Source organism: Papio anubis, chromosome 13, assembly GCF_008728515.1.
Source record: "Papio anubis isolate 15944 chromosome 13, Panubis1.0, whole genome shotgun sequence".
In the NCBI taxonomy this organism is placed as follows: domain Eukaryota; kingdom Metazoa; phylum Chordata; class Mammalia; order Primates; family Cercopithecidae; genus Papio; species Papio anubis.
The window spans coordinates 48,639,523-48,664,639 of NC_044988.1; the positions used below are offsets into that span (position 1 = coordinate 48,639,523).

At 38.7% G+C, this 25,117-nt stretch overlaps 1 long non-coding RNA gene across 2 annotated transcripts in view; it reads left to right on the forward strand.

Moving 5' to 3' along the window:
* Positions 1-2,633: 2,633 nt before the first annotated feature.
* The window catches only part of LOC103878301, a 44,317-nt gene continuing 21,833 nt past the window's right edge, over positions 2,634-25,117 (forward strand). For both annotated transcript variants that reach the window (XR_002517572.2, XR_638442.4), the window contains exons 1-3: positions 2,634-2,675; positions 3,112-3,233; positions 3,514-3,629. This is a non-coding gene — a long non-coding RNA (uncharacterized LOC103878301). The remainder of the gene's footprint in view (positions 2,676-3,111; positions 3,234-3,513; positions 3,630-25,117) is intronic.

Here is a 25,117-nt window from a genome sequence, read left to right on the forward strand (position 1 = left end):
TTTTCCCAGCCAAAGGAAATTGAGACAAACAACACCTGGAAAATCGGGTAACTCCTACCCTAATACTACAATTTACCAAGGGTCTTAGCAAACGGCACACCAGGAGATTATATCCCACACCTGGCCCAGAGGGTCCCACACCCATGGAGCCTCCCTCATTGCTAGCACAGCAGTCTGAGATCTAACTGCAAGGTGGCAGCAAGGCTGGGGGTGGGGTGCCTACCATTGCTGAGGCTTAAGTAAGTAAACAAAGCCACTGGGAAGCTTGAATTGGGTGGAGCCCACCACAGCTCAAGGAGACCTGTCTGCCTCTGTAGACTCCTCCTCTGGGGACAGGGCATAGCTAAACAAAAAGCAGCAGAAACCTCGGCAGAGGTAAATGCCCCTGTCTGACAGCTTTGAAGAGAGCAGTGGATCTCCCAGCACGGAGGTTGAGATCTGAGAATGGAAAGACTGTCTGCTCAAGTGGGTCCCTGACCCCTGAGTAGCCTAACTGGGAGACATCTCCCATTAAGTGCACACCGACACCTCACACCTCACATGGCGGGGTACACCCCTGAGACGAAGCTTCCAGAGCAAGAATCAGACAGCAACTCTTGCTGTTCAGCAATATTCTATCTTCTGCAGCCTCCGCTGCTGATACCCAGGCAAACAGGGTCTGGAGTGGACCTCAAGCAAACTCCAACAGACCTGCAGCTGAGGGTCCTGACTGTTAGAAGGAAAACTGACAAATAGGAAGGACACCCACACCAAAACCCCACCAGTACGTCAGCATCATCAAAGACCAAAGGCAGATAAAACCAAAAAGATGAGGAAAAAGCAGTGCAGAAAAGCTGGAAATTCAAAAAATCAGAGTGCATCTCCCCCTCCAAAGGAACGCAGCTCATTACCAGCAGTGGAACAAAGTTGGATGGAGAATGACTTTGATGAGTCAGAAACATGAAGGGTAGTGGGTGAGGGGAGGGGGGATGGTTTAGTGGGCACAAAATATAACTGGATAGAATGAATAAGATCTACTATTTGAAAGCACAACAAGGTGACTACAGTCAACAATAATTTATTGTACATTTTTAAAGAACTAAGAGTATAATTGGATGTTTGTTACACAAAAAAGGATAAATGCTTGTGGGGATGAATAGCCATTTACCTGGCTGTGATTATTAAGCATTTCATGCCTGTATCAAAATATCTCATACACCCCATAAATATATATACCTACTATATACCCACAAAAATTGAAAAATTAAAATAAAAACATTCTGTTCTAAAATTCATGCCTTTAGACCTCATCAAGGCCTAGGGAATTCTCTGTTTCTCCATTACATGACACCAGACTACCATGCTCTTTGAAATCTAAAGCCTGAAATTTTCGGGTCAGTCTATATGGTGTCAAGAAAATAGTATATGCCTTGGTACTACAAATACCTGGAATTGATTCCCAACTGTGTGTTCCTGTGTAAGTTGCTTAAGTTCGGCAAGCCTACCTTTTTTTATTTATAAAATGAGTATACAGTGCTTGCCTTCCTAAGACCATTACTGTGAGGATAAAAGAAAACACTTATCAAGGACCTGTAACAAAAGTGAGTGCTCAGTTAAGTAGAAATTATTTTTACTACGTCACTGCTTGTGTCAACATCCTTGCTTTCTACTGTGGCTGTTGTTTTCTCTAGCAAAATCGCAACTCTTAATTAGCTGACTGTATCATGCTAAGGACTGGTAAATCAGATGACAGCTGATAAGGTTTACTAGAATTGTGCCCATAGTAAGAATAAATGGGCTCTGAGCAAATAAAAAACAGTTTTTGGAAGATCAATTTTGACTGTTGAAAATCAGACTCCCTGCTGCAGTGCTCTGTTCTAGAATCTTGAAAAGAGATGTAATAGGTTTCATCTTGTGTGCCAATAGTGATCTCTTGGAAGTGGCTGCCAGTAATTCTGGGTTGAAAACAATTCTGCACCTGAGTCCTACTTTAGTGTGAAAAGGTGCATTGATTAATTGATAATGTCTGCCTTGGGCAAGGGAAGGGGGTGGGATAATTTGTGTGACACATGTGCCATATATTTGCTAAGTCTAATCTAGGTTCTCAAGCTCTCCAAATCAGTTACTTTTATATAAATGGTGTATACATGGGTGACTATATATGTATATAAATTCATATACATAAATCCATATATGTGTTTATAAATCCATTTATAAGTATATAAAGTAACTACTTTATAGAAAAATCTGAATGCAATGGGGATTTCAACATGAAACAATTTTATGTTTCACTAATCACTCTTCTCAACAGTTACATCAGAAGTCTCTTTGGGCATATTCCATTAGTTTCTGTTAAAACTTAGTTATTCAAAATAGAATTAGTTCAGCACAGTTTGAAAGTCTAATCCCAAAACTATTATAAATCTCCTGTCCTCTTCTGCAGCACAAGCTTGATGTGTATTTTAAGAGACTTGCACAGGTGAGGGCAAGTGGGCTTCTCTTTTAATTCCTCTTCCTCTTCCCTTGTTTTTTTTCTTTCTTTTTTTTTTTTTTTACGGAGCCTCACTCTGTCGCCCAGGCTGGAGTGCAGTGGCATGATCTCAGTTCACTGCAATATCCGCCTCCTGGGTTCAACCGATTCTCCTGCCTCAGTCCCCCGAGTAGCTGGGATTACAAGTGCTCACCACCACGCCCAGGTAATTTTTGCATTTTTAATAGAGATGGGGCTTTGTCACATTGACCAGGCTGGTCTTGAACTCCTGACCTCAAGTGATCCACCCACCTCAGCCTCCCAAAGTGCTGAGATTACAGGCGTGAGCCACTGCGCCTGGCCCCTCTTCCCTCTCTTAAGTCTGACTCTGGGCTCTGTCCTCTCCCCAGTCGTATCCACTGTGGGTCTCTGTATCCTTTGGGAAGAGGAGCTGGGAAGGGGAACAAGGGAGAGGATGAGGTCTCTCACTGGCTGTCTACAGAGGTGTCTTTGGACTCATTCTGTCTTGGCCTGGCTCTGTCTGCCACTGGTGACTTCTGTACGTGGATATTCTCTATTTGGTTTTAGAGGATGGTGGTGAACTTCACTCTACTTCTTCATTGCTGAAGGGTAATTGTATCTACATTTGTCTCCTACCACAGTTCCACATTTCCAACCCCCTTTCCAGATGAGGCAACTCTCACTAGATATCCACCTTGGCAGCTCCATGACTTCTGCTTCCTGTACCAGAGCCCCGGAGAAGTCCTCTTATATCCCCTAAAAGGTAGCGTTTGCTCCATCTTCTTCCCAAGCATATGACATCATTGTAGTCCAGCCTGCTATCTTCAGAGACTTTAGGAAAGATGCAGGCTCTAGACTCTATGTTCACTCATGCCCCAAATTCCAGAGGTTGCATTGAGTTCTCCCACTTACTCTGCTTCCATCCTCTGCTCTACCCCACTGGCAGCACCCAGGGCCTTCAGTTTCCCAGTTCAGAAGAACATGCAGAGAGTGAAGTTGGCAGGAAGGGAATAGGAGTTCTCTGACTTCACTCTCTCCTACAGAAATCCAGCTGGCAACTGTCCACAGGCAAGAATACCATCCTGAATATCCAAGAACTCAGGAGTAAGGCTGAGACACCCCCTTAGACTGTGGAACTGAAAAAAGCCATGATTGAATGGTAAGAGAAATGGTTCTCATTAAGCATGCTCATCCTTCCCCAAGCTAGCACAGTGCCATGCACAAAGAATTCTGGACTTGTGGTTTCTACAGTGAGAAAAGTGAGTTGGAGGTGGACATTCAGCCTACCCACCATTCTGGGACCCTGTGAAAGAGGCTCACTTCAGTCTCATCCTATGGGAAACACTGAGAGTAACAGCAGGGCTATACCACCTGGGGTCAGTTAGAAATAAAGAACAGGGGTGTTTAGCTACTCGGGAGGTTGAGGCATGAGAATCACTTGAACACAGGAGGCAGAGGTTTTAGTGAGCTGAGATTGTTGGCTGCTGCATTCCAGCCTGGGTGACAGAGTGAACTTTGCCTCAAAAAACCAAGAAACAAACAAACAAAAAGGGTGGGGGGTAGAGTTCACAGCAACCATCAAACAAATCTTGGTAGTTGTTCTGAACTTTAGCCAATGGATCTATGGAGGTGCCACATCAGAGAAACTACCCAATATTATCACACTACAGAAAACATGGTCCACAGGTCCTTTAGGATTGAATCCCTAGTGAGCGTCTCCACATAGCCCAAGTGCTCTCCCTAAGTCTTCCCTGGGTCGAGAGGCAACTGTAGGTCAGTGATTACCTGAGGAAGAAACATCTGTCCCTGTCCAATGCTAGTAGTGAAGAGGTAACCCAACTAAGCTCTGGTTCTCACATTAAGCCTTTCCCAAGTCAGGAGACAACTGCAGGTCAGCAATTACCTGGGGAGGGAGCATCTGGCCCTGCCCAACTCCAGCTGCAGCATGGTTACTCAACCAAACCTCGGTGCTCTGCGTAAGTTACCTCTAGGTCAGCAGGCAAGCCCATATCCACACGTATCTGTGGAGCAGAGCCTGTGGTCCTGCCCACCTTGTGCAGCCAAACAACAAGCCCAGAGACCTCACTCAGACTTGGAGTCCATTGCATGGCCATGCTGAAAAATTCCAAACAATAGTACTGTCTAGCCAGGGAAGACAACCTGCAACCCTGCCTGAACAGATATAATTTCAGTGCCCAGCCAGCGGTGCTCCACCTGATTTCAGAGTCCAGCCAGTGGTCTCACTGAATCACAGAACACAATCAGCAATACCATTCTCCCTCAGAACACAAGAAGCAACCCAGCCCAACTTGAGAAACTGACAGCAAAGTCTGCACGCTCAGTGTTGCCGCCAGCCAACTCATCCACAATCCCAGGCTAGACTAAATAATAAAGGTGTATCACCATCAAAGAACACCTGCAAAAGCCAGAAGAGGTAGCCTTCTCCTCAAATAAGCAAGCATCAACGTAAGAACACAAACAATATGAAAAATTAGGGAATCATTGCACCACCAAAAGAAACTAATAAAGCTCTGCTAATGGGCCCAGAAGAAATGAAGATCTATAAAATGGCTGACATATAATTTAGAATAATCCTCTTAAAGAAGTTCAGGGAACCATAAAATATATGGATACAAAATTAAGTAAAATTTGGAAAACAATTCATGAACAAAATGAAAAGTTAGACACTACATCAATAAAAAAAGAAATTATAGAGATAAAGAATACAAAAACTGAACTGAAAAATTCCATAGACATTTTCAGCAGCAGACTTGACCTAGGAGAAGAAAAGATGAGGGTATTTGAAGACAGGACATTTGAAATTATCCCTTAGAGAAAGATAAAGAAGAATGAAAAAGAACAAATAAGGACTACAGGAATTATGGGACACCATTAAGCAAACTAACATCTGTGTAATAGAAATTCCTAAAGGAGAGAGAAAAGGGACTAGAAAGCATATTTAAGCAAATAATGGCTGAAAATTTCCCAATCTGGGGAATTATAATAACATTTAGGTACAGGAAGCTCAGAGGTCATCAATCAAATTTAACCTAAAAAGAAGTTTACCAAGACATATCATAATCAAATTATTGAAAAATCAAAGAAAAAGAATACCAAAAACAGCAAGAGAATTTAAGAACACATCAAAAGAATTATTTACCATGATCAAGAGGGATTTATCCCTGGAATTCAAAGATGGCTCAACATACGCAAACCAGCAAATGTGATATACCATATTAACAAACTGAGGGATAAAAATCAGATGATCATCTCAATAGACGCATAAAAACTGACAAAATTCAACAACTTCTCATGATAAAACCTTTTAACAGATTAGGTATAGAGGGAATTTAATTCAACATAAACAATAAAAGCCATATGTGACAAACCCATAACTAACATCATTCTCAGTGGTGAAAAGTTGAAAGGTTTTCCTCTAAGATCAGAGACAAGGCAGAGATACCCCCTGTATTAGTCCATTTTCATGCTGCTGATAAAGACATACCTGAGACTCAGCAATTTACAAAAGAAAGAGGTTTATTGGATTTACAGTTCCAGGTGGCTGGGGAAGCCTCACAATCATGGCAGAAGGTGAAAGGTATGTCTCACATGGCAGCAGACAAGATATGAGAGCTTGTGCAGGGAAACTCTCCTTTTTAAACCATCAGATCTCATGAGTCTTATTCACTATCATGAGAACAGCACAGGAAAGACCTGCCCCTATGATTCAATTACCTCCCACTGGTTCCCTCCCACAACATGTGGGAATTCAAAATGAAATGTGGGTGGGGACACAGTAAACCATATCACCCACTCTTACCACTTCTTTTCAACATAGTACAGAAAGTCCTAGCCAGAGGAATTAAAAAAGAGAGACAATAAAAGACATCATCATAGAAAAGAAAGAAGTGAAATTATCTCTATTGGATGATGACATGATCTTATACATAAAAGACCCAAAGATCCCCCCATAAAACTATTGGAACTGGTAAACAAATTCAGTAAAGTTGTAGGATACAAAATCAGTAGCATTTCTACATACTAATAATGAACTACTCAAAAAGGAAAGAAACAACAAACAATACATTTATTCTTTATACTTAATTTCCATTTACAATAGCAACAAAAAATTAAATACTTAGGTGTAAATTTAACCAAAGTGGTAAAAGACTTGTGTATTGAAAACTGTAAAAGACTTACAAAGAGACTTAGACTCCCATACAATAATAATGGGAGACTTCAACACTCCACTGTCAACATTAGACAGATCAACGAGACAGAAAGTTAACAAGGATATCCAGGAATTGAACTCATCTCTGCAGCAAGCAGACCTAATAGACATCTATAGAACTCTCCACCCCAAATCAACAGAATATACATTCTTCTCAGCACCACATCGTACTTACTCCAAAATTGACCACGTAATTGGAAGTAAAGCACTCCTCAGCAAATGTACAAGAACAGAAATTATAACAAACTGTCTCTCAGACCACAGTGCAATCAAACTAGAACTCACGACTAAGAAACTCAATCAAAACCGCTCAACTACATGGAAACTGAACAACCTGCTCCTGAATGACTACTGGGTACATAACGAAATGAAAGCAGAAATAAAGATGTTCTTTGAAACCAATGAGAACAAAGATACAACATACCAGAATCTCTGGGACACATTTAAAGCAGTGTGTAGAGGGAAATTTATAGCACTAAATGCCCACAAGAGAAAGCAGGAAAGATCTAAAATTGACACTCTAACAACGCAATTAAAAGAACTAGAGAAGCAAGAGCAAACACATTTGAAAGCTAGCAGAAGGCAAGAAATAACTAAGATCAGAGCAGAACTGAAGGAGATAGAGACACAAAAACCCTCCAAAAAATCAATGAATCCAGGAGTTGGTTTTTTGAAAAGATCAACAAAATTGACAGACCACTAGCAAGACTAATAAAGAAGAAAAGAGAGAAGAATCAAATCGATGCAATTAAAAATGATAAAGGGGATATCACCACCGACCCCACAGAAATACAAACTACCATCAGAGAATACTATAAACACCTCTACGCAAATAAACTGGAAAATCTAGAAGAAATGGATAATTTCCTGGACACTTACACTCTTCCAAGACTAAACCAGGAAGAAGTTGAATCCCTGAATAGACCAATAGTAGGCTCTGAAATTGAGGCAATAATTAATAGCCTACCAACCAAAAAAAAGTCCAGGACCAGATGGATTCACAGCTGAATTCTACCAGAGGTATAAGGAGGAGTTGGTACCATTCCTTCTGAAACTATTCCAATCAATAGAAAAAGAGGGAATCCTCCCTAACTCATTTTATGAGGCCAACATCATCCTGATACCAAAGCCTGGCAGAGACACAACAAAAAAAGAGAATTTTAGATCAATATCCCTGATGAACATCGATGCAAAAATCCTCAATAAAATACTGGCAAACTGGATTCAGCAACACATCAAAAAGCTTATCCACCATGATCAAGTGGGCTTCATCCCTGGGATGCAAGGCTGGTTCAACATTCGCAAATCAATAAACATAATCCAGCATATAAACAGAACCAAAGACAAGAACCACACGATTATCTCAATAGATGCAGAAAAGGCTTTTGACAAAATTCAACAGCCTTCATGCTAAAAATGCTCAATAAATTCGGTATTGATGGAACGTACCTGAAAATAATAAGAGCTATTTATGACAGACCCACAGCCAATATCATACTGAATGGGCAAAAACTGGAAAAATTCCCTTTGAAAACTGGCACAAGACAGGGATGCCCTCTCTCACCACTCCTATTCAACATAGTGTTGGAAGTTCTGGCTAGGGCAATTAGGCAAGAGAAAGAAATCAAGGATATTCAGTTAGGAAAAGAAGAAATCAAATTGTCTCTCTTTGCAGATGACATGATTGTATATTTAGAAAACCCCATTGTCTCAGCTCAAAATCTCCTTAAGCTGATAAGCAACTTCAGCAAAGTCTCAGGATACAAAATTAATGTGCAAAAATCACAAGCATTCTTATACACCAGTAACAGACAAACAGAGAGCCAAATCAGGAATGAACTTCCATTCACAATTGCTTCAAAGAGAATAAAATACCTAGGAATCCAACTTACAAGGGATGTAAAGGACCTCTTCAAGGAGAACTACAAACCACTGCTCAGTGAAATAAAAGAGGACACAAACAAATGGAAGAACATACCATGCTCATGGATAGGAAGAATTAATATCGTGAAAATGGCCACACTGCCCAAGGTAATTTATAGATTCAATGCCATCCCCATCAAGCTACCAATGAGTTTCTTCACAGAATTGGAAAAAACTGCTTTAAAGTTCATATGGAACCAAAAAAGAGCCTGCATCTCCAAGACAATCCTAAGTCAAAAGAACAAAGCTGGAGGCATCACGCTACCTGACTTCAAACTATCCTACAAGGCTACAGTAACCAAAACAGCATGGTACTGGTACCAAAACAGAGATATAGACCAATGGAACAGAACAGAGTCCTCAGAAATAATACCACACATCTACAGCCATCTGATCTTTGACAAACCTGAGAGAAACAAGAAATGGGGAAAGGATTCCCTATTTAATAAATGGTGCTGGGAAAATTGGCTAGCCATAAGTAGAAAGCTGAAACTGGATCCTTTACTTACTCCTTATACGAAAATTAACTCAAGATGGATTAGAGACTTAAATGTTAGACCTAATACCATAAAAATCCTAGAGGAAAACCTAGGTAGTACCATTCAGGACATAGGCATGGGCAAAGACTTCATGTCTAAAACACCAAAAGCAACAGCAGCAAAAGCCAAAATTGACAAATGGGATCTCATTAAACTAAAGAGCTTCTGCACAGCAAAAGAAACTACCATCAGAGTGAACAGGCAATCTACAGAATGGGAGAAAATTTTTTCCATCTACTCATCTGACAAAGGGCTAATATCCAGAACCTACAAAGAACTCAAACAAATTTACAAGAAAAAAACAAACAACCCCATCAAAAAGTGGGCAAAGGATATGAACAGACATTTCTCAAAAGAAGACATGCATACAGCCAACAGACACATGAAAAAATGCTCAGCATCACTGGCCATCAGAGAAATGCAAATCAAAACCACAATGAGATACCATCTCACACCAGTTAGAATGGCGATCATTAAAAAGTCAGGAAACAACAGGTGCTGGAGAGGATGTGGAGAAATAGGAACATTTTTACACTGTTGGTGGGATTGTAAACTAGTTCAACCATTATGGAAAACAGTATGGCGATTCCTCAAGGATCTAGAACTAGATGTACCATACGACCCAGCCATCCCATTACTGGGTATATACCCAAAGGATTATAAATTATGCCGCTATAAAGACACATGCACACATATGTTTATTGCAGCACTATTTACAATAGCAAAGACTTGGAATCAACCCAAATGTCCATCAGTGACAGATTGGATTAAGAAAATGTGGCACATATACACCATGGAATACTATGCAGCCATAAAAAAGGATGAGTTTGTGTCCTTTGTAGGGACATGGATGCAGCTGGAAACCATCATTCTTAGCAAACTATCACAAGAACAGAAAACCAAACACCGCATGTTCTCACTCATAGGTGGGAACTGAATAATGAGATCACTTGGACTCGGGAAGGGGAACATCACACACCGGGGCCTATCATGGGGAGGGGGGAGGGGGGAGGGATTGCATTGGGAGTTATACCTGATGTAAATGACGAGTTGATGGGTGCAGCACAGCAACATGGCACAAGTATACATATGTAACAAACCTGCACGTTATGCACATGTACCCTACAACTTAAAGTATAATAATAAATAAATAAATAAATAAATAAATAAATAAAAGAAAACTGTAATCACTGATGACAGAACTTGAAAAAAAACCACAAATAAATGGATAGACACCCCATACTCATGGATTAGAAAAATCATTATTGTTAATATGTTCATACTATCCAAAGTGGTCTATAAGTTTAATATAATCTCCATTAAAATTCCAATGCCATTTTTCACAGAAATGGAAAAAACAATTCTAAATCCATATGAAACCACAAAAGACTCTGAATAGCCAAAACAGTCTTGAGCAAAAAGAACAAAGCTGGAGGCATTACACTTTCAGATTTCAAAACATTATAATGTGATTGTAATGAAGCCAGCATGGTAGTGGCATAAAAGTAGGCACATCTACCAATGAAACAGGACTTAAAAAAAAACAAAATCAGATAAAAACCCAGGAAATTATAGTCAACTAATTTTTGACAAAGTTTCCAAGGACACACAATGGAGAAAGGATGGTCTCTTCAATAAATGGTGTTGGAGAAACCAAATATGTACATTCATCAGAGTAAAATTAGAGCTTTAGAGCCTACACTATACACAAAAATCAACTTAAGATAGATTAAAGACTTAAATATAAGACCTGAAGCTATGAAACTACCAGAAGAAAACATAAGGGAAAAGCTTCCTGACATTAGTGTGGGCAATATTTTGATAGGACTTCAAAAGTACAGGTAACAAAGCAAAAATTGACAAATGAGATGGTATCAAACTACAAAGCTTTTGCATAGTAAAGGAAACAACTAACAAAATAAACAGACAACTCACAGAATGGAAGAAAATAGTTGAATACCATAAGAAAATAGTTGAATACGATGTGTCTGACAAAAAGTTAATATCCAAAATATATAAGGAAATCAAACAACTGTGTAGTAAGAAAATAACCTGATTGAAAAATGGGCAAAGAACCAGAATAGAAAATTTTCAAAAGAAAACATTCAAATGGCCAATAGGTAGATGAAAAAATGGTCAGCATCACTAATTATTAGGGAATTGCAAATTAAAACCACAAGGAAATATCACCTCACCTCTGTTCAAATGGTATTTATCAAAAAGATAAAAGATGGCTGGGCATAGTGATTCATGCCTATAATCCTAGCACTTTGGGAGGCAGAGGTAGGAGGATCACTTCAGCTCAGGATTTGAGACCAGCCTCAGTAACAAAGTGAGACTCTGTCTCTATAAAAAATTTAAAAATTAGCAGGGTGTGGTGGTGCATGGCTACAGTCTCAGCTACTCAGAAGGCTGAGGCCAGAAGATCTCTAGATTCTGGGAGGTCAAGGCTGCACTGAGCTATGATCATGTCACCCACTGCATGCCAGCCTGGGTGACAGAGCAAGACCCTGTCTCAGGGAAAAAAAAAGAAAGATAACAAGTGTTGGAGTAGATGCAGAGAAAAGGGAATTCTTATACACTGTTGGTGGCAATTTAAGTACAGTCATTGTGAAAAGCAGTAGGGATAGTCCTCAAAAACTAAAAACAGAACTACTGTATGACCCAGTAACCCCACTTCTGGGTACACACTCAGAGGAAATGAGATCAGGATGTTGAAGGGATGTCTGCACTGCCACGATTACTGCAGCATTCACCACAGTCAAGATATGGAACAGATGAATGGATAAAGAAAAATATGACATATGTATACACACAATGGAATACTATTCAGCCTCAAAGAGAGGAAAAATTCTGTCACTTGCAACACCATGGATTAATTTGGCAAATATTATGGTAAGTGAAATAAGCAAGGCACAAAAGGACAGGTACTGCATGATCTCACTTGTATGTGGAATCTAATGAAGTTGAATTCATAGAAGTAGAGAAGTGAATAATGGTTACCAGAGGCTGGGGAGAAAGGGTATAGAGAGGCAGGAAAAGTTGTTGTCCAAAGGGTACAAAGTTTCAGATAGACAGAAGGAATTGCTTTTTAGATCTATTGCACAGTAGAGTGACTATAGTCAATAGCTATGTATTAGATATTTCAAAATAATAGAGGCTTATTTCAAATGTCTCACCATAAGAAATGATACGTAAGTATGGTGATAGAAATGTCAATTAGTTTGATTTAATCATAATACATTGTATACATTTGCCAAAACATCACATTGTATCCTATAAATGTACAGAATTATAGTTTGTCAATCAAAATATTGATAATATATTTTAAAAAGAAATAAACAAAAAAGAAATAAAAAGAACATGCAGGTGGGGTAGGGAGATTCTTGTCTCCCCCCTTCACTGGGGAACCCTCAATCTCTTAATGATTCTCTTGTGTCCCATCTTTATGTATATAATACAGCTGTTGCTTCTACATATCTGGTGCTGGCCTAACCTCAGCAGGTCAGAGCATCAGAAAGGAAAGATGTACATAAAGTGGAGGAGAGCAAGGTTGAGCTGGAACCTGCATCAGTCTCACACTTCTGAATCTCCAACTTCAAGGATGGGTAGCCTTGTAGATGCAGATGAACTGTGCCAGGACGCTAAACATACATCTGACCCAGAAGTTAGTTGAAGGAGGAAATATGAGAGTTAGAAGAGCTGTGGGCTGGATTGTTGAGTTATGTAAAATCAACTCAACATGCTTGAGCTGCTACAGCCTCTGACCTTCTGAGAGTAAATATGTCTGCTGCTTCACTTCCGCCTTCCAATTCTCATGTGAATGTCACTATGGCCAACCCCATCCCTGATCATACAGAGAAGAAAATTCTGGGAAACACAGTTCTAAGTTAGCTAGGTTGACTTAGTACAAAAATATTACAAGGCCTGACTTCTAACTCCAGTGATTCCCTCGTTCCCACCCGCTTTCTGTCTTCTCATACAGATTCAAAGGAGATAGGAACTGGGTGGTGGATAATGATAGCAGAGCTAACTTCTCTATAGTTCTGGATGGCATCTAGCCCAGTTATCAAGTATCTTTTTAAAATATGGGCTTCTTGATTCTTCCTGTTCTAAGCTTTGGACCCAAGTCACCAATTCCAAGGTGATAGGAAATGTCCCACTTAACATCCCATTACATAAGATTGCATGTAAATAAATCTTCTGAAAGAGAAGAGATCAGTACTAGATTACCCACGTACAGCTTTAGTTATTTAAGCATTTCTTTCTATTATTGCATGAACATGTTCACAAGTGTAATAACAAATTTTAAAGTGTACATCACAATTTTGCTAATTCAGATCTATACCATAGATTGGAAAATATAGGCCAGTGCTTTTTGAACTATAAAAGGAGTGTATAAATTGATATCAAGTAGATCATTGTGATCTTAGCTATATAATACTTCCCCTTTCTGAGAAACATATTTCCATGGGACCAAAATATTAGTTTTTAGCTTGATTATACTGTGTTATTATAGATCTCAGAGTCCTTTCATGAGATATTGCTACTAGGAAAAACATGAAATGTAATAGATATTTTATTGATTTATACATACAATACCAATTCTAAGGCTTAGATTAGGAAGACATCTACTCAGGATATAAATGTGGATGTATAATAAACTTATTTAAAAGTTTGTGAGGTTAAATGAACTGCATTTGTAAAATGTCCTACATTGACTCCTAAGTGATTTCCTGAGTATGTTTTGCTTATGATTTATGTTCCATTCACCCATATCCATTCACTACCAAAAAGGATTTGAGGTGACTGATTTTCTAGATTTAACCTAATTCTGTGCATAATTCAAGATAAATAAACTGTGAACTATGTATGATTTATTTTACTCTTCAACTAAAGCTGTGTAAATATTTTCTCTGAGCACTAAATATTTCTAAATCATGGAGAATATATTTAAATTCAGCGACTCATTTGTTGATAGCAAGTATAATAAAAACCTACAACTCCACACACACACAAACACATACACACAAATGTAGGAAAAGATAGGGGAGGATACACTCCCAGCTGTGAAAAGCAGTTCTCTCTGAAGAGGAGAGTGGAACCACAGAAGGCAGGAAGGAGGGGCATACTTGGGTATCAGGAGAGATAAAGGAGGGCTTCCACTTTTACAATGACTATAAACTGTATGAATATGCATTTAAGGAAACAAACACCATTTTAATTAAAAGAAACCATAAATTTAAACTTAAAAGGGCATAGTTGCTGAATAAAAATAAGTCCTATTTTTAAACTTTAATTAATTTTAATTTTTTTGAGACAGAGTCTCACTCTGTGGCCCAGACTGGAGTGCAATGGCATGATCTTGGCTCACTGCAACCTCTTCCTCCTGACTTCAAGCAATTTGTGTGCCTCAGCCTCCTGAGTAGCTGGGATTACAGGTGTGCACCACCACTCCTAGCTAATTTTTGTATTTTTAGTAGAAACAGGGTTTCACCACGTTGGCCAGGCTGGTCTTGAACTTCTGGCCTCAAGTGATCCGCCTGCCTCAGCCTCCCAAAGTGCTGGGATTGCAGGCGTGAGCCACCATGCCTGGCCCCAAAATAAATTATTCTAAACATAACGCTATGCATATTAATAATGATGATAAAATTTTCTATTTTTTGGCACAAAAATATCTTTATCATGTATTATTAAGTTTAACAAAACAAGGATATTAGAAAGCATGTTTAGAGTGTATATTAGTCAGGGTTCTCTAAAGGGACAGAACTAATAGGATAGATGTATATATGAAATGGTGTTTATTAGGAGAATTGACTGATACGATCACAAGATGAAGTCCTACAATAGGTAATCTGCAAACGGAGGAGCAAGGAAGCCAGTGCGAGTCCCAAAACCTCAAAAGTAGGAAAGCCAACAATGCAGCCTTCAGTCTGTGGCCAAAGGCCCAAGAGCCCCTGGCAAATCACTGGTGTATGTCCAAGAGTCCAAAAGCTGAAGAACTTGGAGTCTGATGTTTGAGGACAGGAAGTATCCAGCACGGGAGAAATTGGAGGCCAGAAGACTCAGCAACTCTGCTCTTTCTATGACTGATTTCATGCTGGCAGCTGATTAGATGGTGCCCACCCAGATTTCCAGATTGATGGTGGGTCTGCCTTTCCCAATCCACAGATTCAAATGTTAATCTCCTTTGGCAACACCCTCACATACATATCCAGGAACAATACGTTGCACCCTTTTTTCTTTTTTTGACACAGAGTCTCGCTCTGTCGTCCAGGCTGAAGTGCGGTGGCGCAATCTCAGCTCACTGCAAACTCCACCTCCTGGGTTCACGCCATTCTCCTGCCTCACCCTCCCGAGTAGCTGGACTACAGGTGCCTGCCACCATTCCTGGCTAATTTTTTTGTATTTTTAGTAGAGACAGGGTTTCACCGTGTTAGCCAGGATGATCTCGATCTCCTGACCTCGTGATCTGCCCGCCTCAGCCTCCCAAAGTGCTGGGATTACAGGTGTGAGCCACTTCACCCTGCCTGCTTTGCATCCTTAAATCCAATCAAGTTGACACTCAATATTAACCATCACAGAGTGACTGCAATTTTATAAAAATGTTATCTATCTCAATCTTTCTTCCTCTATCTATCTGTTTATCAAGAGTGTATGTGTGTGTTTTTGCATGTGTGCAGAGGATTTGCCATGAGGATAATGTATACACTGAAACATTAGAGTAATCATCTCTAGGTGGAGATCACAGGTAATCTTTCTTCACCTCCCATGCTGTTGCTTCTTCTTCTCCTCCTCCACCTCTTCATTCTCCTTTTCCTCCATTTTCTCCTTCTTCTTCATTCTCATTTGTCTATATTTTCCTACCTTAAATATGTGTTACTTTTATAGCTTAAAAATTGTAAACATAAAAAGTAAATGTCAGATAACAGTAACCATAATCATAATAGGGTTTTGAGAACCCACTACACACCAGGCACTATGTAAACTCAGTCGGTCCTTACCATCCCCTGATTGAGGTAGGTATTATTATTATTACCATTTTATACACGAAAAAAAAAAATGTCTTAAAAAGTAGGCTTGGCATACCTATAATCCCAACACTTTGGGAGGCCAAGACTGGAGGATTGCTTGAGGTGAGGAGTTCAAGACAAGCCTGGGCAACATGGTGAAACCTTGTCTCTACAAAACATGCAAAAATTAGCCAGGCATGGTGATGTGCACCTGTCATCCCAGTTCCTCAGGAGGCTGAGGTAGGAGGATCACTTGAGCTCTAGATGCAAAGGTTGAGTGAGCTGAGATTATGCCACAACACAACACTCCCAGAGGGAAAGTCTGTCCAAAAAAAAAAAAAAAAGGAAGAAAGAGAAAGAAGGAAGGAAGGAAGAAAGGAAGAAAGGAAGGAAAGAAAGAGAGAGAAAGAAAAGAAAGAAAGAGAAAGAAAGAAAGAAAAAGAAAGAAAGAAAGAAGGAAAGAAAGAAAGAAAGGGAGTGAGTGACTTGTTCAAGTTCTTACAGCTAGAAAGATACATTTAGGTGTAAGGAAGGGGTCTAGTTTCAGTTTTCTGCATATGCTTAGCCAGTTTTTCCAATCCCATTTATTAAACATGGAATCATTTTCTCATTGTTTGTTTTTGTCAGGTTTGTCAAAGATCAGATGGTTGTAGATGTATGGCATTATTTCTGAGGCCTCTGTTCTGTATATCTGTTTTCGTACCATACAAAAACTAACTCAGGATGGATTAAAGATTTAAACGTAAGACCTAAAACCATAAAAACCCTAGAAGAAAACCTAGGCAGTAATATTCAGGACATAGGCATGGGCAAAGACTTCACGACTAAAACACCAAAAGCAATGGCAATGAAAGCCAAAATTGACAAATGGGATCTAATTAAACTAAAGAGCTTCTGCATGGCAAAAGAAACTATCATCAGAGTGAACAGGCAACCTATAGAATGGGAGAAAATTTCTGCAATCTATCCATCTGACAAAGGGCTAATATCCAGAATCTACACAGCACTGAAACAAATTTACAAGAAAAACAAAACAAAACAAAAAAACGAACCATCAAAAACTGGGTGAAGGATATGAACAGACACTTCTCAAGAGAAGACATTTAAGTGGCCAACAAACATATGAAAAAAAGCTCATCATCACTGGTCATTAGAGAAATGCAAATCAAAACCACAATGAGATACCATCTCACACCAGTTAGAATGGGGTTCATCAAAAAGTCAGGAAACAACAGATGCTGGAGAGGATGTGGAGAAATAGGAATGCTCTTACACTGTTGGTGGGAGTGTAAATTAGTTCAACCATTGTGGAAGACGGTGTAGCAATTCCTCAAGGATCTAGAACCAGAAATACCATTTGACCCAGCAATCCCATTACTGGGTGTATACCCAAAGGATTATAAATCAATCTACTATAAAGACACATGCACACATATGTTTATTGCAGCACTGTTCACAACAGCAAAGACTTGGAACCAACCCAAATGCCTATCAATGATGGACTGGATAAAGAAAATGTGGCACATATATACAATGGAATATTATGCAGCCATAAAAAAGGAGGAGTTCATGTCCTTTGCAAGGACATGGATGAAGCTGGAAACTATCATTCTCAGCAAACTAACACAAGAACAGAAAACCAAACACCACGTGTTCTCACTCATAAATGTGAGTGGAACAATGAGAACACATGGACACAGGGAAGGGAACATCACACATTGGGGCCTGTCAGTGGGTGGGGGGCTAGGGGAGGGATAGCATTAGGAGAAATACCTAATGTAGAGGGTGTGTTGATGCATGCAGCAAACCACCATGGCACGTGTATACCTATGTAACAAACCTGCACATTCTGCACATGTATCCCAGAACTTAGAGTATAATAAATAAATAAAAATAAAAAAGAAAGATAAATTTAAATCTATTGGCTTTCAAAGCTCAGGCTCTTTCCTCTACATCACTAAGTAGAGCCATGAACACTTTTACCTTTACTAATTGAAATTTAGGAAAGTCAAATGAAAACTTGGAAATCAAAGGTTTCATTATATTCAACATCATTTAAATAAGGATATACGAAAGAGTTCCCATGTGGCTCTTTTCTACTAGACTTTACGTTTCATTTGTCCAGTTGGAGAATAACAAATCAGAAGTTTACCCATCATATACACTCATATACTTCTGAGATCATGTACTGTATATATAGACATAATATACAAATGTACATATATATTCACATAAATTATACATGTGTACACACATATCCAAATATACAAGATTAGTAAATTAAAAATTAACACCTTCACATTAAAATAAGTAACTGTTTTCATACAAATAATAGAATAATTTTTATTTTTTAAAGTTACAAAAGGCAAGGAAGGTAAAATTGGAAGGTAAAATTAACATGCATGTTAGTGTGTGTACAATCCATGTCTTCTTAAAAGTAGTGAGTTGTGCTAATTTTTCCTTCTTTACATATTAAGATTTTTATGAAGAATTGTGGGAAAGATTTATATATATATTTATATTTATATATACACATACATGTATATAATCTAAGGCAGCTATTCCAATTGCTATTAATATTGGATTATTAATAGTAATCCAAATAGATCCACAAAAGCCACAGCACCGGGACAATGAGTTCTGGATTTTCTTGCCCTGGAATACTTTCCATGGGAGAAAGCCCATTAGGTCAAAGAGATGAGGCAACATAGGTTCACGCAAAATCATCACAGTACCAAAAAAGTTTCCAAGCACACAGGTTCAGTATAATCTCCTATATGGACAATTCTGCCCGTTTGCCTTGTGCCGTCTTCCTTTGTCTGCTTTCCAACTCCCCTCCCAAACTTCAGCTCAGATGTCTCCCTATGTGTTGGGCTATGCCTAATAATCATTTACTTGTTTTACATCTAGTATTTTCAGTATATTATTCGCAGGAGAAGCTACTGGTCCCCAAGCAGCCAGCATCACCTTCTCCTACACCTTGCAGGTGCTGGACAGAGAAGCCCATGCCCAGCTCTTCAGTTTCTGCCAACTCTGCCTCAGTTGATTAAATTCCTACCATGATCTACAGTCACCTTATTCTAGAGAATCCCTGAATGTTAATGGTCTACACTCTTGCCTTACCTGTTTCTCCCAATGCCTCCCCTAAAATCCTGACTTAATTTTTTCTATGCCTACTGCCTAAACCATATACATTTTTCCTTTTTCAATGTTGACTACATTTAAGGTTTCTTTTCTTATCAAAACCATGCAACACTCTAACTACTGCTTATGTCTTTCTGAAATGTCCTCTCTCTCCCTCTCTCTCTAAAATCAAATGTATCTTGTATTTTTAAAATTTTCTTCTCTATACTACCCACGAAATCTGTTTCCACCATATACCACAAACAGGTAATTTTTGAATGATAAAAATACCAAAAACTTATTCAATCCTTATCATATAATAGGTGTTTTTAAGCCAATCCATAGATACTTATTTAAATCATGTAACAATCCTTGGGGGTAAGTACATTACTAACCACAGTTGATAAATGAAAGGAGTAAGGCACAGAACAATTAGGCAACTTGCCCAAGCTTTTACATCCTGCAAGTGGTAGAGGCAGGATTTAAGCCAAGTCAATCAGGGTCACAGGCCATGTGCTCAGTAACTGCACCCCCTCCCTCTTGCAATTCCTGTTGCTAAGGTCTATGCAGTGTGGTCCCTCATCCACGTGCTTACTGTCTCACCCACAAAGGAATCATGATGACTAAGTTATATGACTAAAGAAAAAATCTCTGCTGCTTCTCTCTCACCAATTCCATTCTGGGTCCTTAGTGCAAGAACCTGATGGCAAAGAATGTTGGTTGACTGTTACTAAAAACAAAAACAGTCAAACAAACAAACTGAAGCCTTTGCTATTATCCTGCTTTGAATGGTATATGTTCCCTGGAACAACCATCTATTTGCTAATAAGGAATATCATATTACAGATATGATAAAAAAGCATGTATTGGAATATCTGCTATGTGGCAGGCATTATTCTATGCATGTTCACCACATTAATGTATTTGACTAAAGAAGATGAGCAGAGAGAGGTATGGCCATGAAGAAGGTGGGGATCTGGAGCCAAGAGCAGACATAATATGGAAAAGGAATTAAATTGAAGTTGGAATAAATGCTTCAGTTACTAACATAAGAGAAAATAAAATGACACTGTGCATCTATTGCCATTTAGACACTGAGCAATCCGAAAAATTGGTCCACTCAGTTATAAAAAGCCACGACAGACTGACTCTGAAATCATATCAAATATATATTTTCATAATAGATGTGAGTGAGGACATGGAAATAAAATGTATGGTCCCAAGGTTTGAAATTATTCATTTGACCTGGTATTAAAGTGTTACAACAGAATGTAGTTAATAAGATCAATACACAAAGGATAGGTTTCCCATGCTTGATTTTGAAGAATATTTCAGTAAACTGCTCTGTATTTCCATGGAAACACAAAGGGAACTCCATAGTGCAGTGAGCAGGAGGTAATAGAGAAAACAGAGAGAGAATTAGCAGCCTTGGTTACTGTTAATAATTACCTGGGTAGCAATTATTGCTTTTGGAAATTGCACAATCTTTGTAGCTGTCACTCATTGGTGACCTCAGATTTCACAGTCTGGAAGCCAAAGGATCTAGTTCATTTCATTTGCATTCAGAAAGCCCCCCACCTATAACCACCAATCCCAAGATATGTCAAAGTACCTTTTCTCAGATCTTGCTTAGAAAGAGCACTCACATGTGGGAGAAAAGGCACAATCTGTTTAGCCTTAAGGTACCAACTTTTTCATTACCAGGAGCTCTTGGCTCCTAGTGATTTTGTTCAGAATTAGAGAAGAGTTAGCCAAATGCCCAGAGAAGCAGCTGTTCCTCTAAAACAAACTGGAAAGGAAAACAATCGCTCCTCCTACCCCCGACTAGAGGAAGGCAAATGGTTCCAAAACTGATGGTTTTAAGGACTGTCTACCACTCTACTTAGGAATATGGTTTCCAAAGAATTAAGACCCTGTGGACATCCTAGCATGAGGAACCTTTCTGCTATAAAGCAATATGGTGCTCAGGCATAAGAAAGAGTGAAAAGAAGATAGAGCTGGTTAATCTAGCCTTTAATTAGCTGCATTTCCACGGAAACGCTTTCCCATTTTCCCAGTTGTCTCTGTAAATCAATTTAGAGCTGCTTTGCTTAGGCTCCAGGCAGACAGAGTGGAATCACAGTCCTTCAAAGAGGTGTGAGTTTTTCTCATTTATCATCCTGGGGTGCTTGCTTCAAAGCCTAGTTGGAGGACTACTTAAAGGAAAACAAATCTAAACAAAACGGAACTGTGCCGTCTGGATTTGGTTGAAAATCTTGAGAATGTGCGGCAGAAAATTCCAAGCACAGACCTGGAAAGTGATTTGCAAGAGACCTCACAAAGGGCTTAGAAAAAATAAACAATCAATGAACTCACATCCACAAACACAGACGCACATAGGCTGTGGGACTGGAATAGAAATGTGAACTTTATTGGAACCCGCATTTGGCACAGGAATTGGCTTTCCCGGCTTTGGCCTTCAGCAAGTAGGTTACTACTGAATTTTTGACAAGGCTGCCAAGCTTGACAGCCTTTCTACATTCATTGGTTCTCACTCAGCCCTGTAAATATTTAAGCTATCTGTGGCATTGGGAATGTGATTAGATTATGTGATTAGGATTAGTAGATTCTCTGATAAGGAAAGACTTAAAGTTTACAAATTTAGAAAGAGTATGAAAATACATGTGTGTGTTCACTTGTGTGTGTGTGTGTGTGTGTGTGTGTGTATCCAGCTCTAAAGAAGATCAGGTCACAGGTCACTGATTTTAGTTACTACAAAGTGGGGGTGGGGTGAGGTGGGGAGAACGTTTTAAGGCCATGGAAGAGGACTAGTCTTAAAGCATGAAGCATCTGAGCCCACAGAGATTTTGGACTAGGGTTTTCAAGTGTTTTTCAGTCTGTGGACATCTGTTGACTTACTGAGAAACACCTGAGGGGCAAAGAAAACCATTGTAATTCAGCCATCTGGTCATCTTCTTGTTCAAGCATCTGTCCTCTGTACCCTCTTCCCTAGACCACCAGGCCAGTGGTGTTCAATGCTTTTTGATCTCAGCCTATTGTAAGAAATATATTTTACAATGCAGCCCAGGATATTCACAATACTTCCATAGATATTATGGAAATAAATGTTCATGAATAATACTTAACCAAAGTTCACTTTGGTATTTTCTAGTCTATTCTATTCTGTATTATTTTCTTTTGTGCTTGTCATGACTCACTAAATTAATTTTATGTCTCACTAATGAATTGTGTCCTGCTGTTTGAAAACACTACACTAGAATGTATTAACCTTAGGGACAAGTATTCTAATCACTCTGTATCAAAGCTCCTAACACTTGGTCACTCAATAAGTATTTACTGAATAAATGAGTGGTAAATCAATAAATGAATAAGTTGAAGCTAATACTCTATATTCAGTATACAAAACAAGAATATTGATTAGCCTAGAAATAATATTTAAACTGCAAATTAATCAGGAAAAATATAAAATAAAAGGTAAATATCACCCTTCAGGTGGTGGTTTTAGGTATTTGGGTGAACATTATTACCTGCTCCCTGGTAGTAATAATAATAATAGTTATGACCATAATAATGATGATTGTCCACACTTATTAATCAGTTACCACATACCAGCTATTTCTGTGCTAGGAGAGGATGTACTATGAAGATGAATGCCACTAATTCCAGTTCTTAAAAAGGTTCTGCTATAGAACTCTTCCAAGGTATCTCCCAATGACCTGGAATGACCAAGTGACCTGGAATTCAAATTCCGGGTGAGATCATAACCTTTGGCTGGTATGGAAAAGTGGAAATGACATCTATAAGAGAGATGGAGATGAGAGCGACAACATCTGCATGCCAACAGTTTTTATAGACATCTGCTCAGTGAACAGAGGAGTAGGGAGAGAGAAAAGAGGTAGAAGATGCATCACTGCTATTAAAGAATTATTCAGGACAACTTTTCTTGCCCCTGATAAAAGACACTATGCCATCCTGTGGAAACATCACCATGATAGTAAGGATTATTATGTATTGATTAAAAGCTTGTTCTCTAGTCAGAAGAACTTGTTTCAAATCCTAATCTGCTACTTCCTATCTAGGTGGCATTGGTCAAATTGCATATTTTTTCTTTGCCTCAGCAATAAGATGGGGATTCTTTAAGATCTATTCCATCAGGCTGTTTTAAGACAGAGGTTAAAAATGCAACTGTCTACGGGGGGCTGATTATAATTAAATGAATTAAGGTGGTAAAAAGTAGGGAATGGTGTTGATTGTAGAAAACTGGAGAGCACAGGCCCCATTTAAAGCCATTCAAATTTATCTTTTGAAAACACAGTTCCAGCCTACAGGCCAGATTTGTCTGCATACCATCAGTCTGCAACTAAGTAAGACAATGATCATAAAATGCTTCCCACAGTGCCTAGCACATAGTAAGCACTCTATAAATTGGAGCTATTATTAGCTATTATTTTATCACATTAAAAAAATCCCTAGGACCATTTGCAGATTCTCTTTAAGAGGAAATAAATGGCCTCAGAATTACTCCATTGCATGCCCCAGTTAATGGCATCATTAAAAATAAACAGGCCTTGAAGAACACACAATAGGGACAGGACAGCCTCTTCAATACATGATGTTGGTAAAACTGGATATCCACATGCAGAATAATGAAATTAGACTTATCTTATTCTTCACATATTAAAAAAACCTCAAAATGAATGAAAGACTTAAATGTAAGACCTGAAACTATGAAACTACTAGAAGAAAACATAGGGAAAAGCTCCATAACATTGGTCTGGGCAATGACTTTTTGGATAAGACCTTAAAAGCACAGGCAACAAAAGCAAAAAACAGACAAACGGGATTATGTCAACCTAAAAAGCTTCTGCACAGCAAACGAACAATCAACAGAAGAGATAATTTACAGAAGGAGAGAAAATATTTGCAAACTATCTATCTGACAAAGGGTTGATGTCCAAAATATATAAGGAATTCAAACAACTATATAGTAGAAAAAATAAGTTAAAACATGCAAAATATCTGAACACAAATTTCTCAAAAGAAGACATACACATGGCCAACAAGTGTATTTAAAAAGTGCTCAAACATCACTAATCATCAGAGAAATGCAAATCAGAACCACAATGAGCTATTATCTCATCCCAGTTACAATGACTATTATCAAAAAGACAAAGATAGCATGGAGAAAAGAGAACTCTTGTACACTGTTGGTGGGAATGTAAATTAGTACAGCTATTATGGAAAACAGTAGGGAAGTTTCCCCAATATTAAAAATAGAATTACCATATGATCCAGCAATCCCACTACTATGTATATATGCAAAGGAAATGCAATCACTATGTCAAAAAGATATGTACATTCCCATGTTTACTGCAGCATTATTCACAATAGCCAAAATATGAAATCAATCAGTGTCAATCAACAGATGAATGGATAAAGAAAATGTGATCTATATACACAATGAAATACTATTTAACCACTAAAAGGAATGAAATCCTGCTGTTTGTGACAACATGGATGAATGTGGAGGACATTATGTTAAGTAAAATAAGCCAAACCCAGAAAGACAGATACTGCATGATCTCCCTCATGTGAAATCTAAAAAAGCTGATCTCATAGAAGTAGAGAGTACAATGGTGGTTATTAGAGACTGGGGTTTCTGAAGGGAGGAAGGGATGGGGAGGTGTTTGTCAAGGGATGCATGAATTCAATTAGACAGGAGGGATAAATTTTAAGATATATATCATAGCAAAGTGACTACAGATAATGACAATATATGGTATTCTTGAAAATATGCTCTCACCACAGAAATGATAAC